The sequence below is a fragment of the Talpa occidentalis genome, unplaced genomic scaffold (assembly GCF_014898055.3).
Source record: "Talpa occidentalis isolate TD23 unplaced genomic scaffold, MPIMG_talOcc4v2.1 talOcc4.15, whole genome shotgun sequence".
In the NCBI taxonomy this organism is placed as follows: Eukaryota; Metazoa; Chordata; class Mammalia; order Eulipotyphla; family Talpidae; genus Talpa; species Talpa occidentalis.
This window is the reverse complement of record NW_023601543.1, coordinates 88,593,233-88,607,766: the sequence shown is the minus strand read 5'-3', so window position 1 is coordinate 88,607,766 and position 14,534 is coordinate 88,593,233.

The window sequence follows — 14,534 nt, the reverse complement described above, 5'->3', positions numbered from 1 at the left end:
GGTCCTGGCGCCTGGTGGTCAGGGGCAGCGGCCCGGCTGGGGGTTCCATTGCGGAGGGGCAGGCAGTGCGTGCAGGAAGCTCAAGTGCAGGTGTGAGCTCCGCTCCTTGCACCGGCCTGGCCAGCGCACCCTTGATGGCCTGGCCACTCCCCGCTGGCTGCAGCGGACACAGGCAGAGGCCTGGGAAGTGGCCTGGAAGGCCGCCCTGCCCGGCACACACCCAGGCGTCCATGTTTCCTGGGTGAGCAACACAGACAAGAGGGAGCGCTGGTTTCTCTCGAGGGAGTGCGGGCACGGAGGCCCCGTGCGGTGCTCTGGGGAGGTGGCAGGACCCTGCCCATGTGCCATTTGTCACTGTGCGCTTGACCCAGGGAGGAGGAAGCTCTGGGTCGTGCTGAGGGAGTAGCCGACGGACCTGTCTGGAAGTTGGGGTGCGGTGGGAGGCCACACGGCTTGGGGTGTGCGTGCGACGGATGTTTCCAACCCAGCTCATCTCGAGGAAGGGGTTTGACCTGGATAACGGAAGACGCAGAGCCCAGGCCTCTCCCCAGCAGGCTAACAGGGGAGACAAGCGGGGCCTCCAAGCGGGGCCTCGCGGAGAGCAGAGCAGGGGTCCTGCCCTCTGAGTGGTCGGCACCCAGGATCCGCCTCCCGGGCTGCGCACCCAGGATTTGGGCGCCCCTGCCTCTTGCGGCTGCCAGGGGACCTTGCGTCTCCTTTGAAGCTCTTGCTTCTCTTTTGTTCTGAGGAAGAACAGCTGGTCCTCGGGTTTCCTGAAAGGGGAGCGCGACACGACGAGCCCTGTCGCCAGGTCTGACTGCAGCCCGTGGGGCCGGAGCAGCGTCTTCTAGGACCGAGGCCTGGCTCTGACCGCGGGCCAGGAGGGCATCGTCCACCACGAGGGATGGTGGGCTCGGGGCTGATGTGCAGAGAGGGGGCGGCGAGGTGCGAGCTGAGCCGTCTACAGGCGCGTCCTTGTCACCGGCGCGAGAGGCCCGCGGCAGCGCCGAGCTCTGTGCGTTGTCATCGACCTCAGCAGCTGGACGTCCAGCTGGGTGAGAAGCATGGGAGTAACAATAGCCGCTGCCTGGGCGCGTTTCCTCGTTTACGGAGAGTTTTTGGCGCCTCGTGTCATTTTGCAGGGCCACGTGCCTCGGCGAAAGGAAGTTCCTCTTTGATTCGCTGCGCACGGCGTTCTTTATGCTGGGATGACGTCTACGCGACGCGAAATTGACCATTTCACACCAGAATTCAGCTTCGTTTGGTGTGTTCTCCGCCTCTGACAACCGCCTCCTGCGTCTGGTTCCAGAACATTCGCAGCATCCATGAGCGAAGCCCCAATAGCCATTGAGCAATCGCGCCTCCGTCTCACCGCCCCAGTTCCAGGGAGCACAGGCCTTTCCCGGTCACAGCGGATTTCCATTTTCTGGACATTTCCTCTAAATGGGTCACACACTGTGTGTCCTTTTCTGGCTGGTTCCCTCCTGGACCATCTCGTTTTCAAGGCTGACCCACACTGTACCGAATACCAGCGCGCCCTCCTTTTCATGACTGCGTAATATTCCACCGCGGGAATGGGCCACAACGTATCCCGATGCCAGTGGATGAGCACTGGGGTTGTCGCCCGCAGAAAGCTGATTGCTGGTGCCAGGGGCCGGCAAGGCTGTCAATGGCTCGGGCCCTCCTGATGAGAACGTTCTGGAAATCAGTACAAGTGGCGGCTGGACATCACGGTGTGTGCGCCGAATGCCCGTAAATTGTGCCTTTTAAATGGTCACGTTTCCAGTGTCAACCTCAGAGTCACCATTTAAAAGCTCTTCCGAGCAGCCACCCCCACCCTCATTCTGTCCCCCGACCCCTGTCACCCCAAACCCCCTTCCAGGGTGGCACCCCAAACCCCCCTCCAGGGTCTGTGAATTGGCCTGTTCTGGACACTTCCTGCAACCGGATCTCACGCTGTGTGACCTGTCCTCTCCCCGATGTCGTGTTTTCAAGATTCATTCGGGCGGCGGGACGGTCCGAGCTGCCCCTTTTCAGGGCTGTGTAATACTCCACTGTGTGGATGGACCGAAATCTCTTTATCCATCAGCCATTGCGTGCTTCCCGCTCTCCCTGCTGTGACTCGTCCTGCCACATGCAGGCGTGACCGAGTTTGTTTAAGTTCCTTGTGGCACCGACCCAGGAGCGGAACTGCCGGCTCCCGTGGAAATTCCGCTGCACCGTTGGGCGCTCGTGTTTTGAGCCGAGGGTGTGGCTGTGACACACCTCCAGGGTTCTCCGGGCTGCCTGCCGTCGGCGTCAGGATTCCTCGGACCACACAGCGCCCCGGCCTGTTCCCTCCGGTTCCTCTGCGGCCTTGACCTCAATTCCGGCCACACACTTGGAGGCTGAATCGAACCCAACACAGCCGGCTGTTGTTCAGTGCACACACTCTGCAAAAAGCCGTTTTCCTCAACAGATTTCTGTGGAGACGTCGATTTGCATGACGAGCTGAGCCAAAACCCGGGGGTAACAGGAGGTGAGGGGAGCTGCGGAGCCGGCAGGACAGGGAGGGCATGATGCCGGCCCTCTTGGGGTGTCTGCTCAGGGAGGACGTGGAGGCCAGCTCCGCGAGACCCGCCCCTGCAGCACCGGAGACTCAGGGGCCCCCCAACCGCCCCTCCATGGTGCGGACACAGCAAACGTTGACCCCGCCCCTCCCTGTCTAAGAGGAAGGGCTTGAGGCCTGCGTGCAGACCCGGGGCCCCGGAACCGAGTCTGCTGCCCTCGAGTGACCGGCCCCTTGCGGCCGAGGGCACAGCAGCCACGTAACGAAGATGGGCGGTGGGGACTGGCCTTGCTCTTCAGCGAGGGGGAGCCCAGCCCAGCCTGTCTTCAGGGCCCACAGCTGAGCTCCAGGAGCGCCCCCCGTCTGGAATGGTGACCCCCATCTGCACTGGGGACTCCCCTCCCCCGTACACGGAGCTCATGCTGTGTTCACGGAACGGCTGGGCGGAGGCTGAAACGGGGCATCTCGACGAGGCTACAGCCGGGGGCTGGAGAGCAGCGGCGCGGGCGGCCGGGGGACAGGCTCCCCGGGGAAGGAGCGCACGTCTGCGGGAGAGGCTGGGGCCTCTGCGTTGGTGTCTGCGGGTGTTTCCGCCTCACAGAGGAGCTGGAGTTGGGGTGTCTGTGCCCCACGGCCCTCGCTCTTGCCTGCCGTGGGAGGAGATGCTGCGGATGCAGCCCCCACCCGGGGAGCAGCCCTGGGAGCTGGAGGAGGCAGGAGGGGCCTCCCAGGAGCCTGGGGGGTGTGGCCCTGGGGTGAGCCCCGGGGTGCAGGGCAGGGAGGGGCTCCTAGACTCAGGCCTGGCGGGTCCCTGGGGTTTGACCGCCGGGTCGTGGTCACTGGTGACGGCCGCCCCAGGCCACCGGCAGCCGCAGTTGCACCTTCACCACCTCTCGCGGAGCGGCAGGGCGTCCCGGGAGGGCTGGGCACGGGGCGCAGCCAGGACAGCAGCGAGGCTGAGCCCGGGGAGGGCGGTGAGCTCCCGGAGTCCCGGCCGGCTGCGGGGGGGCCCTGCCCCGCGCCCCTCGTGGCCTGCGCCCTCCTCCCGCGGCGCTCAGGCCCGAGCTGCACCGGCGCGCGGGTGCAGACGCCGCTCACCTGCGGTGCCCGCGCGGCCTTTGATGTGGTTGACACTCCCAGACGGTGGGGAGAAAATAACTTTAAAAATTTTAAGGAAGCCTAATTGAAGGGAACATGAAAGCCAGCGCGGGGCGTTAATTGGTCTGTCTGAGGCATAATTCGGGCCCCGGGGACCGCGGCCCCACCCCCGCCCCAGAGTCGGGCTCACATCTTTAATTCAACAAGCTTTGTATTAATTACCTCTGGATGAGGTGCGCTTTGACTGGGGCCGTGGTTGCGGAGTGACAGTGCGTCCTGCTGCAGACAGAGCCGCGCCTGCGGCACCGGAGAGGGCGCCCGGCACCGGGAGGCATCTGGGCCTTGTCTGCAGAGGGCGCTGCTCTCCGCCCCTGGTGGGATGCCTCAGGGGAGCGCCCAGGCGCCCCAGGGCGTTGGCTGGTGGGGTGCACGCTGCACCCCGCGGGGAGGGCCCGCTCCAAACACTCTGCTTGCCCTGGGCCGCGGTGGCTGGAATCAGGCTGCAGGTGCACAGGCCTGCAGGTGGGCGCCGTGGGGAGCGGACAGCAGGTGGGGTGAGGGGCGCCAGGGCCTGGTGAGCCCCAGGTGAGGGCAAACAGCACAGTGGGGTGGGGTGACCGGGCAGGGGGTGAGCAGAGTGGAGGAGGGGGTGCTGGAGGGCCGTGAGCCGCAGAGATGATCTCTTGGGAGTGACCCAATCAGGAGGGGACGGGACAGCAAACGACACTGCCTCATGGAGAACCGTGTCTCTCAGGGTGTGTGAGGTCGGGTCAGCAGAGGCAACACGGGAGGGCACAGCCCGTGGCACCCCACTTTCCCCTGGGGGGACGCCCCGAAACAGACGCAGGCCCGGAGCGCCCAGAGCGCGAGCTCCGGGGAGCAGACGCGGCCTCTCCAGGGGCCTGTCCGGCCGAGGCCTCGCCCCAGCCACGTGGCGCGCCCCAAGGAGGCCCCGTGTGTGTTTCCGAGGTGGGGCCGGCACCGGGCCGCGCCCGAGCACCCTCTCCTGGGCCTGCGCGCCCTCCTCTGTCCGGCCTGGAAGGCCCCCCGGGGGGCACAGAGGAACCAGAAGTGGATGCGCCACGACGCGGCCCCAGCACCAAACCAGGGCGCGCCCCTGTTGAATTTATGGCGCGGCTGGACAGGCTCCGGCGTCGCGTGGCCCGAGACGTGCCCACGCGCCTCTCCGAGGCCCTCGCGCCGGAGCCGGACCCCTCCCGGCCTCAGAAGCTGGGGCGCACGGGCCTGATTGGCGGCCGGCCCGGTGCGCTGACAGGCAGGGGCCGCGCGGGCGCCGCCTTTCAAGCGGGAGGGGGTCGGCGCGGGCTGGGGGCCGCTGCCTTTGAGGCGCCCGCTGCGCCCCGGCCCCCCGCGCCCGCCAGGCGCTGACAGGCAGCGCGCACTTCACCCTAATCACGAGTAAAAGGCGGCTCCCTGTGGGGTACACATCTTCCCGTGTTGACACTGACCTTAATACATAATTTAACCACAAAGCCTGAGCCTTGTGCAACAAGATAAGGGGAGACCGCGCAACCGGCAAATAAAGTGATTTCAATCAGCGGCGTGGTGGCTCCTGGGGCGCGCGCGGGCGGGGGCTGGCGGCCCAGTCCGGGCGCGCGGGGGTCCAGGCGCGCGCAGGGCCGGGGCGGCTTCCCGGGGGTCCCGGCGGGGGAGCTCGGCGCCTTCTCCGCTTTGCAGGGAGCGCTGCCTCCCCGGGGCGCGCAAAGCTAACACCGACGGTCTCGGGCGGGCTGGGGGAGGCAGCACCCCTGGGTGGAGACGCCGAAGGGGGCCCGCAGGCCGCGGCACCTGCATGCAGAGGGCGCTGCGCGCGGGGTCCAGGGGGCCCGTCCAATTCCAGAGACTGTAGCGAGTCCCTGGATGCGTCTTGTCTGTGGGGTCCGGTCCGGACTCGGGCACCTCTTGGGACGGCGGGAAGACCTGGGCCTGGGGAGGCCGCAGGTGGGAGCTGAGGCCAGAGGCCAGCGGGTGGACTCAGAGGCCGCCCCCCAGGATGGGGGCTCACTTGGGGTGGCAGGTGGCAGGTGGCCTGGAACATTTAGGGGGACACTCTGCCCAGGACCCCTGAGCAGCAGGTCAGAGGACAGGAGACCGCGGAGAGAAGGCCCCGTGGGGTGGGACAGGCCACACAGGCGCTCGCAGGTGCAACAGACACGCATCTCGCCCCACACACTCACCCACTCCTCGTGCAAACCCACCTCCACACACACACACACTCCAACTGGCTCACCCGTGTGCACACGTGTGCCCACCATCCACAGCCACACACGCTCTCCGCTGCTCTCGGCAGCCCCGGAGCTGAAGAGGGAACCGGGCGAGAGGGTGCTGCTGAACCGGGGTTCCCCTCCTGCATGGCCAGCAGCACCCCACACAGTCCCCAGGGGCCCAGGGGAGCCCGGTTGGGGCCACTCAGTGCACCTGCCAGGGGTTGGCGTTGGCGGAGGGACCCCAGATCTGGACGCCACAGGTGTCCCTGCTGACCGGCTGGGGCTCCCAGATCTGGATGCATACGGGTGCCCCTGCAGACATGCTGGGCCCCCCAATCTCGACGCTCATGGGGCCTGCCTGTGGACAGGCTGGGGCCCACAATCTGGATGCACACAGGCGCCCAGGTGGACAGGATGGGTCCCCCCAATCTGGACGCTCACGGGCCTGCGGACTGGCTGGCCCACACAGTGGCTCCTCCCCAGCACGGCGTGTGGCCCACAGGGGCGCCTCAACACCCCGAATTGGCGCGGTGGGGTGACCTTGTCCACGGCCTCGGAGGGTCCGGTGGCCATGCTGTGGACCCCGAGGGGGGCCCAGCAGCGAGGCCTCACCCCGCAAACAGGAGTTGCCACTCCAGGGCCCCCCCACCCCATCGCAGAATTTAAATTTTGACATTTTTCTGGGTAAAAGGCCCCGCGCTCCGGGCCTTCGAGCTCTACATGGTGAAATAGCGCGCGTTCTCGTGGAGTCCTGTCTAGGGCCGGATTCCAGAACCCGCGAGGCAAAAATCCTCTGATTAATATTTCATGCTGCAAATAAAAAATATATAAAGCGAAAATTTAAAAAGAAAGGAAATCACAGCACAAATACTTCTGTGCGTTCGGGCGATTGCTCCTCCCCGCCCGTTCTTTGAGCTTTTAAAAATACATGGTTGTTCCTGACAGCTGCAGAGGGTTCGTTATGGCCTTTTCCAGAGGAGCCGCTGGATTCCACCCCCCGCAGACCCCGGAGCCAGTGGGCTCGTGGCTGTGGCAGGAAGTGTTGCTGGGAGGGCCCACGGGGGGCCTCAGAGCTGGAGAGAAGCACATTCGGGGGTCAGTTATGCCTTCTGTCCAGTGACTCTGTTGTCCACCCATCCTTCCATTATCTGCCCATCATCCATCCTCCTTCATCAGTCCATCCTTCATCCATCCATCATCCATCCATCCATCCATCATCCTTCCATCATCCATTATCCATCCATCATCATCCATCCATCATCCATCCATCATACATCAATCATACATCCTCCACCCACCATCATACATCACCCATCCATCCTCCACCATCCATGCAACCTCCATCATCCATCCATCATCCACCCATCAACCATCATCCATCCATCATCCATCCATCCATCCATCATCCATCATCCATCATTCATGCATTCATCATCCATCCATCCATCATCCATCATCCACCCATCATCCACCATCCATCCATCATCCATCATCCATCCATCCATCTTCCATCCATCATCCACCCATCCATGCATCAAACATCATCCATCTATCCACCATCATCCATCCTCCATCCTCCATCCATCCATCATCCATCACTCATCCATCCTCCACCATCCATGCAACCTCCATCATCCATCCATCATCACTCATCCATCCTCCACCATCCATGCAACCTCCATCATCCATCCATCATCCATCCATCCATCCATCATCCATCATCCATCATTCATGCATCCATCATCCATCCATCAAACATCATCCATCCATCCATCATCCATCCATCCTCCATCCATCATCCATCCATCATCCATCCTCCATCCATCATCCATCATCCATCCATCATCCATCCATCCATCCATCCTCCATCCTCCATCCATCCTCCATCCATCATCCATCCATAATCCATTGTCCATCTATCATCCATCCATCATCCATCCATCCATCCATCATCCACCCATCCATCCATCCATCTATCATTCATCCATCCATCCATCCACCCATCATCCATCCATCCATCCATCCATCCATCCATCCATCCATCCATCCATGCTTGGGCGAAGGCCAGGGGTGCATAGCGGGCCTGGGGTGAAGGCTGTGAGGAAAGGCCTCCTGGGCCACATCTGTCTTTGCAGGGTGCACACTGGCACCCCGCAGCCATCAACCACCCCCAATCCTCACACATCCTTTGGGAGGGTCACACCAGCCCACCCATCCTCGGACTCGGGGGCGCCCCTCCAGTGTCCCACCCGCCCGCCCAGCCCCCAGCACCTCCCATGCAGTGCCCAGGCTGGCCCGGTTTCCAGTGATGAGCTGAAGTTTGGACACTTTTCACCAAACTCAGAAACCTATTAATTTTTCAGAGCCTGCACCGTCAAAACTGGCTGGTCCAATTTGCTTCAACCTTCGCGGGCTGAGAGCTTGCAGCAGGAGCAGTGCGGCGTCCGCCTGGAAGGAGGTCAGCTGAGGGCGCCCCGTGGCTGGCAGGGGAGAGCCCGCGAGGGCTGGGGCGGGCGGGGTCTGAGCAGCCCCCCTTGCACGGCCGGCACTGGTATCCACTGGACACGGACCCTCCGCACACTGAGTCCATTTCCCCCCAAATCCTCTGCTTGCCCCAAACCCCAAACCAGAGGTCTGCTTGGGAGCTCACGTTAGCCAGAAGGGGTGGCACCTGCGCGTTTCTGCCCCCCGAGGCTCCAGGAGAAAGCCGGCCCCTGGGGGGGTCCCTGTTCTGACCCCCAGAGGGGACATGGGCACTTTGGGGACAGGCGCTTTCCCCCACAGCACTGACCAGGCCACTGCCATCCCGGGCATTTTGCTCCTGGTGTGTCTTTGTCTCCAAGTTCCCCGCCAGGGATCAGTGAGTCTCCCCAGAGCTGGGGACAGCCGAGTGCACCCCTGTGCTCTTCCCAGGGACTCGTGTGAGGGCACAGGACAGAGCCCCCAGGTGACAAGGGTCAGGGCAGCCAGCACCCGCCCTTTGAGCTCCGCCGGCCTGGCCCGAGTCCCGCCCCTTTGTCGTTCATGCAGGTCTGGCCTCACCAACCCCAGTCCCTGCACCTTGGCTTGGCTTAACTCTGCTCTGGGGGGCTTCAGACGTGTGCCCCAAATTCTGACCTGCAGCAAGAGCCCCCGTGGTCCCCCACGACCTGCTGCCTGGCTGGAGCCCCCGGATTCTTACAGCAGCACGGGAAGGGGCTCTCTCTGTGCGAGGACTTAGTCCCGGGGTGCGGCCAGCAGGGGACTCTGTGGGCACAGCTGTGAGCAGGAGCCTCCTGCACCGAGTGAGCAACGGCTCAGCCCCCCCACGAGCAGGGCCTCCCCCAGGCGCTCGGAGAGGTGGACGGGTCCTCTGAGGGTATCTGGCTCCGACTCTCAGCCCGGCCTCTGCCCCCTCCCCAGGACACTGGGCACATCTGGGAAATTTCACTCTCACGTGGGGGTGTGGGGAGACGCTGGCATCTGGAGGCCGGGGCTGCTGCCCCCACCCCAGGGCGCGGCCCCGAGTCGTGCAGTGCCGAGGTCTGGCCGGCTCATGAACCCAGATGGCCTGATAGACCTGGAGGCGGGTCCTGCACCCGGAGGTGGCCACCGGTGACCGCAGCAGCCGGCCACCCTCTCCAGGCTCGGCGTGGGGTGACGCCTGGGTGAGAGCAGACACTAGGCGGCAGGGGTGAGGCCGCTGTGCCCCCCGTTCTCCTAGACTCCAGGCTGAGCGGGCCGAGCAGCTGGCCGTGGGCCACAGGCTCTGCCTGGGTGGGGGCTGAGGTCTGCCAGGGGCGGCAAGGGCACCGTGGGCCTGTGCCGGGATCCCCAGGGAGGGAGACTGGGTGGAGAGCACAGAGCAGGCTCCTGGGCAGCGCGAAACCGCCGTCCAGTTCTCTGCCGGGCATCTCCAGCCTGGGCCAGCGCCCCAGCCCACCGGTCACTAGCAGGGTTGTTCTCTCCGGCCTGGCCGGGAGTGGGGAGGCAGGTGTGTGTGTGTGTGGGGGGGGGGACTGTTCCCCCCAGAGCAGCCACAGGCGCCCCTGCACCTCCTGCTGAGCCGGAGCCCGTGCGGCAGGGCCCTGCTGTCCAGCCCTCCCCCGTCGAGGGCCCGGTCCTTATCAGACGACGCTCCCGGGGTCGAGGGCCTGCCCTGCGCCAGCATCACCCCGTCTGGACCAAGCACCTGTGCGGGGCCGTCTCCAGATGCGGCCGCCTGCGGAGGAGCCGTGGGCCCGTGCCTTCCAGTCGCCCCATTATGAAGTCAGCAGCTGCCCGGAGACACCCCGAATTGCCTGGCCCGTGTGTCCGCTGCGCCCGCCGGTGCTGACATCTCCACCTGCGCCTCCGTCGTGCGTCTTCGTCCCGCGTCTCTGCGGCACGTGCCCGCCCATCCTGCACGTCCATCCGCGTCTCCGACTCTGGCCTCCCGGGTCACAGAGCGCTCAGCGCCTTGGCCCCGCGCCCGCCGTGGACGCAGGTGGGTGCCGCGCGGCACTGGAAGGACCCGTCTCTGTGTGAGAGACAGACGCGGGCGGGACCCCAGCCAGAGAGTGGCGTGTCACCATCACTCTGGACTTCTGGCCGCGCTTCCAAGTGTGTCAGCCGCCGCGCGAGAGAGCCGGGCCCGAGGAATCGGGCTCGAAATGGCAAACAGCTCCAGGCCGATTGGCGAAGGCAGCCGAGGCCTGGAGACGCGCGCCTGGGCTTCCCTGTGCAGCTGCTTCTTTTTGGGCTTTAAGGCAAATGCACAGAGGCCAGGACGGTGCGCCCGGCCAGGCGGGACCCCCACGCAGAGGCCGCGGAGGTGGCCGGCTGCCCAGTTTGCTTTGGGGAAATGTTGAGGCGATGCAGATTCCACGAGGCGCAACACGCCCCCTTTTGGAGAGCGGTGCTGTGGGGTGGCCCCTGGGGGTATCCGAGGAGGGGGCATGCCACGCTCTGTTGCCCCATGGTCGCCAAACCCGGGGTTTATGCATAGACGCCACATCCAGCTGTCTGGTCCCCAAAACGCCGAGGGTTTGAGGAGCCACCCTCAGAGGAAGGACGGAGGGGTGCAGCTGTGCCCAGGGTTAGACCCCGCCGCGCGCCCTTCTCTGCTTGGCAAACTCGGTGGCCTGAGCGCGCGCGGAGCGCCGGGTGTCCAGCGCCAAAGCTGAGGCCTCTGCACGCGCGCGCTGACCCCGCGCAGGGGCCATGGACGAGGCGCGCGCCCGCTCTGGCCGCGGGGGTCCTTCGGGGTGCGAGGCCCCAGGCGCAGCCGGCGCTCCAGCCCATCAGCTTCTGCCTACACCCCCGGGGGACCCTCCCCGCCCCCCCAGCCGCCCACGCGCCGGGCCTGAGGTTTGCCAATAACAGCTCGGGATGTTTAATTTCATTCCGGGAGACGGGGCGCGCCCCAAACACAGGTGACAGGACAAATAAGCACCAACCGCCTAATTTAATTAGGCCTGGAGCGCAGGCGTCTGGGTGGGGGGCCGTCCCCTCAGGGCGCGCGGCTGGGGCGCAGGGCGGGGCTTGGAGGGGCGGGTTCGCTCCACCCCCAGGCGAGGTTTCTTCAGACTCGGTCCCCGGGTCCCCAGGTCCCCAGAAAAGCGCTGCCTCTCCTCCTCCCAGACCCACGCGCCAGTTTCTGACAGATGCGCACTGGGAGGGAGTGGGGTGCGGGCGGGGGTGCGGGGTGGGGTGCTGGCCCTTTACTCCCCATCTTGTCTCTGTGTGTCCAACCCAGTTCCAGCCAAAGTGGGCGGCTTCACTCAGCCACTTCTGTGCCCAGAACCAGTGTCTGTCCCCCCAAGTCTTGTCATAGCTGCTTGGGGGTGCATCTTTTTGGGGTCCCTGGGTACGAGCCCCGCGGGACCTGGATGGCTCTGCCCGCAGCTACCGGGAGGGGACGCCTCGTGCGCCCTGGGAACCGGGCCGGACGCCTTTAGGGGCGACTGCGGGGCGCCGGGTGAGGGTCCCCTTTGGGTGCCACCCGCTCAGGCCCGCGCGTGGGGGCCGGGGTGGGCACCAGCGCCCGGCAGCAAGAACTGGGGCCGCAGGGGAGGCTGGGGGCGCACGGAGGGGCAGCGCCAGGAGCCTGCCCGGGGCGGGAGCTGGCAGCGAGACCCCGCGGGGCGCAGAATCCGGGTCGGGGAGTCCGAGGGGCGGGCGGGAAGCGACTCCGGGGAGCAGGGAGGCGCAGGGGCGCGCGGAGGCCACTCGGGCTGTCTGGCGCGGGGACCTTTGGTAGCTGTAAGTGCAGGAAGAGCGAACATTACAGACTTATTGGGGATTTAAGGCTGAGTTAAATATGCCCCTGAAAAAAGTTTCCCGAGTTTTGATTCGCGGCTCCTGCTATCAGGGTGCTAATAAGCCGGGGCGCGGCGCGCGGGGACCCGTGGGCCTGTCAATTACGCGCCGCGGTATTTTTGCCCTCATTATTATTCTTGGATGTCGCTAATTTACATCTAAATGTACTGACTAATTTTGATCCAATCATGTCAGGAGTGATAGGTGCTGTGTGGGAGGAGATGACAGCCCCGCAGCCCGGGCGCGCGGCGAGGGCTCCTCGGGGCACCTCCGCCGGAGTCAGCCGGCCTGTCAGGCGCGGCGGCCAAATGATGACACATTATGCGCGGGCGGCGCGGGAGCTGGGGAGCCCCGCGCCCCCCGCGCCCCCCGCGCGCCCCCCGCGCCGGCTCCCGGTGCGCTCCGGCGCGCCCCGCGCGCCCCCGCGCAGTCCGGGCTCGCTCCTGCGCGCTCCCCGCCTCCGGGGCGCAGGCTGGGGGCGAGCCCTGCCGGCTGAGGTGCTGGCACCCCCATCCCGCGGAGCCCCCGGCGCCCCCAGCTCCCCGCACCCCCCGCGGCCCCTGACGGGGATGTGCTGGCGCGGGCTGGGCAGCCTGGGGCCTGGCCACCCGCGTCTGTGGGCCTGGAACGCTCCCTGCCCCCCAGGGAGGGACCCCCCTGCGCGCCAGGCCCTCTCTCCACTTGGGTAGTGTCTCCGCGCCTCCTCCCCCTTCGCTCCAGGGGATTTGCCTGTCAAAAGCCTGCACTTCTGTGGCAGGAAATGTTTATTTTTGTACCTGCTCCTTTAATTCCAGTTCAGGGAGAAGGAGCTGATTTACGGGGAGTGACAGGCGGCAGCTTGCTGCCCAGAGTGGGGGTGTCGTGCACGTGGGTCTGCGCCCCCCCACGCTCTGGCTGGGCACCCCGGCACCCTCCCGGTTCTGGGGCGCCCACCCGCGCTCCTGCGGAGGCACTGGGTGTCTGCACAGCCACCTCTCCGGCCGCCGGCCCCGCGCACGCTTTCCTGCGCTGGGCCGGGAGGTGAGTGTGGACTCTGGAAGTCACTCCCTGTCCGGCGGGGACCTGGGAGAAGGTGCCGGCGTCCAGCACACCGCCTCCAGCATCTGCGCGGCTCCTCGCACCCCGGACGGCTCCCCAGGACCGGAGCGGGATGGAGGGGCCTGGCCGAGGCTGGCGCTGGGGGGCGCGCCCAGATCCCAGCATGCCTTGGCGGCGGCCGAGTCTAATGTGAGGGACGAGCGCCGTGGGTCGGGGAAGGAAGGGCCAGCTGGATGCCGACCGGGGCCCCTGTCCTGCGGCCGCCGTCTGGTCAACGCCCCGTCACCTGCTTAGGCGCGGCCCACAGTTTCCTGGTTTGCCGGGAGGCAGCCCCAGGCCAGCCCGCTGACCAGTGCCCCGCTGCCCCTGCACCGCTGCGTCCCTGGGATCACCTCCCGGCCTCGGGGCAAGACGGGGGACACCCAGCCTTCATTTCAAGGGGCCCCAAGCCACCAGGGGTTAGGGGACACAGACGTGGGGCTGGCGGGGCGACCTGGCTCAGCTGCGCCGGGACCCAGGCCAGGACCCGCCCTTCACCTCTCCGGAGGAGCCTCAGGGAACAAAAGCAGAGTCTTCCTTTCCGGGGTGCGCGGGGAGGCCTCCCCACGGGGAAGCCTGGCGAGCCCCAGATTTCTGAGCACACGGTCATCTGGGGCTGCTGAGTTCCAAGGCGGTGAAGAAGCGGGGGTCCCTCAGGGAGCACAGTCCTCAAAACCCGCCCAGACCGCGGCCCCCGAGGGCAGACGGGGGTGACAGTGGGGGAGATCGGGGCGAAGAGGGAAGCAGGGCAGGGAGATGAGGTGGACCCCGCTCGCCTGCGAGACCTGCTGGACAGTGGGGTGTCTCGAGGCACCCACCTCGCCGGAGCGCTGGGGCCCCACGACCTGGCCGGTCAGCTCCTTCGGGGGGCGAGGGGGGCTGTCGCCCGTGAGACCTCGGCCTGCGTCTGGCCACCGCTGCCCCCCAGGCGGTGCCGCGCTCATTAAGCGAGCTGCACACGCCAGCGCTTGCCCGTTTTCCGGAAGGCTCCGTGTCAGATTGGTGTTTTTCCTCCTTAAATGCTTGACAGAAGTCCCCGGGGAGCGCGGCCCGGCGGGGAGAGCTTTCGTGGGGAGTTTTAAAAATACGAATCCCATTTCCATTTGCAGCGTCCAAGCTGCCGCCGCTCGGGCCTGTCCCCGCTGCTCCTCCGCGCGCCCGGCCACTCGCCCTCGCGCCTCTCCGGCTGGCCCCGGCGTGAACCGATTCCTCCTCCCTGCGAGCAACCGCCTTCTCGTTTCCCGGGACCCCTCGATGTGTTGCGTTTAATCATCTCCCGCTCTGAGGAGATCTTCCCTTTCTCC